The following is a 2,500-nucleotide window of genomic DNA, read 5'->3' as shown; positions in this document are numbered from 1 at the left end:
AGGGAAAATGCAGCTCATTTCAAATGCCTGATGAAACAGAGTAAGCTTGAGGATACACGAGTATTTGCATTTTGCGGAATTTTACTTCTTTGGGGGTTTTTGTTGTTTTTCTAGCGTGCCCTATAACTGCAGTGCTTGGTTTCGCATTCCCTTTTCAGTACCTCGAGGCTCCCTCCTCTGACAGCCAGAGCTGGAGTACAGCCCTGCTGCCTCGGCTGGGGGACGGTAGGGCCCCGAGCCAGGCAGGCAGCCTGTGCCCAGCACTGAGGAATGCACATAAAATGCAGGCAGGGTTTTATTGGGAACACAGGAGCAACTATTCCTCACATAAAATTAGTTGCGCAGCAATATTGCTTTTAAATAGTCACAAGGCAAGGAAATGAGCTTTAACCATTTACTGATAGCTCTGCTGTTATTTTGTTGAATTTGATAACGTTACCTGAACATTATTTTTTAAATTTAATTATTATAAAGCATACAACAAAAACCTGAATTCCCATATTGTTTGTTAAGCAGATTCTATGATTCCATCAATATATCTACCATTTCACGTGACATTCTCTCTGGCAAAGCTGGTTTACATTGTACCTTGAAAAGTGCTGCTCGAGCATTTTTGTATGTTTAAAGTATCCACAGGACCAAATCGAAATGAATTCCAAGTCTCTCTCAGATGGCTGCACCAGATCGTGCGTTATCATTGCCAACAGAACGCACGCGGGGTTCAATTACCGTGGGTATTTTCAAACACAGGGTAACAATATCGTGCGGTATCATAAGTGTTTAATTGACAGTGGTGCTGCTCGGGGGTGCTGCCGTTGGGGAAGGGGAGTCTCTCTGACACATGAAATGCAAAAACTGCATTTCCTGCAATGGCTTTTCCTGAGCCTGGACCCAGGTAGGGGTCCGGGCATCCTGGTCTCCCAGCTGGCTCGTGCCGTACCTTGTGCTGTGGTCTGTGGTTATTTGCGGGTGTGTTTGTCCTGAGGTTCAAAAAGTAAAACTTTAGTTGGAATATAGAGATGGATTTTAGCAACTCAGGAGTTGTTTCAAACTCCAGTAAAAGCATTCCTTAAAGTAGTTCCCACTGTAATTAGGAAGCAATTGTTGGAACAAGTAAAAAAAAATTGGTATAAATGCAGAAAGTCTTTTTCATAAAATCTTACCAAGAATCTGCTTTCTGTATTAGAAGCAGTTTTGTTCATGCCTCAAAGAAGTCAGTATTGGTAGTGTTCTGCCTTTTCCTGCTCAGCTCCTTCCTGCTCTTTTCAAACAGAAAATCAAACATTCCTACAGAATATTAGTGACAAAAAGTGAATTGCTTCAACAAGAGATGAAGCATGATCCAGAGTGTGGCAACACTTGGAAAAGAACTGCCTGGGGAATGAAAGAAGTGCTGTTCAGGGACTGGAGCCACGTTTAGCTGTTGACTGGGACAGCAAAGTAACACACTCTGCCGGCAAAGAGCATGGAGAGTGGATGCAGCTGTATCAACAGTTTCCCCCACTCGTGGGGTACATACACATAGCCAGCTTCACTGCTTAAAGCAGCTTTTCCATGGATTTGCATTTACAGTTGCGGCTTCTCTTGGATGAGCTGTGTCTGACAGGGACCTTGATTCCGCCTCTGCCTGAATAACCCATCTACGGGCAGAGGTCTGTGAGTGTGGACTAGAACAGATGAAAGCCCCTCAAGCTTTTAGTAGTATTTCAGTTTGACCCTATTACGAAGCCCATATCATGGTGCAAGCATACTCTAATGATATTTTAATAATATTTTTTTAAAATTCTAAGTCATAGTAATAATAATAATATAGAAGTTTTCGTGCAATTACTGTTTTTCTTGCCAAGTCAAAAAACTTGAATTTTATTGTTATGTCTGTAAATTAAAACTCGGATGATATACATTTACTACAAAAGCGGACATGAAAATAAATAATAAGATTTTCATTCCTTCTCTAAAGCACTGCAGCCACTGTAGCAGTACTAATTAGAATGCTTATTCATACACATTGCTGAGTGCTGTCTTGGTAGCTCAGTAGAGATCCACCAGACCACTACATCTGTGCATATATTACCATCCTAAGAGGGAATAGCTGCTGAAATTGTGGTGAAATTCTGAGGAAGCTTATGTCCTTCCTTCATTGCTTATAGGAGTGAAGGAGTCTGTTATGGGACTTGGCTATGCTGTAATTTAGTGTGCCATTTTCTTTCTAAAGCAACAAATCTTGAGGAATTTGGAAAGGCACAGAGCAGAGTAGAAGACAGGTAGTTTCCAAAGAAGGATTTTGTTTAGAATAAAAGAAGTTCTACCTCTGTTTGTACACAAGTATTTCTTATATCTGCATGTCTTGAATTTCCATGTAGGTGTGAACCTTGATCACAGTAATGCACAGTCATAAAAGTTACCTCAGTTGTCATTCTGTGTAATTGGAAATTGAATTTAGTCTGTACTTAAGCTACAGGGGTGTAGGGCCCATTCCTCATTATACTGTGCATGTTCT

Source organism: Anomalospiza imberbis, chromosome 7 (assembly GCF_031753505.1).
Source record: "Anomalospiza imberbis isolate Cuckoo-Finch-1a 21T00152 chromosome 7, ASM3175350v1, whole genome shotgun sequence".
In the NCBI taxonomy this organism is placed as follows: domain Eukaryota; kingdom Metazoa; phylum Chordata; class Aves; order Passeriformes; family Viduidae; genus Anomalospiza; species Anomalospiza imberbis.
The sequence above is the reverse complement of the archived record's forward strand: the minus strand, read 5'-3'. Positions refer to the sequence as shown.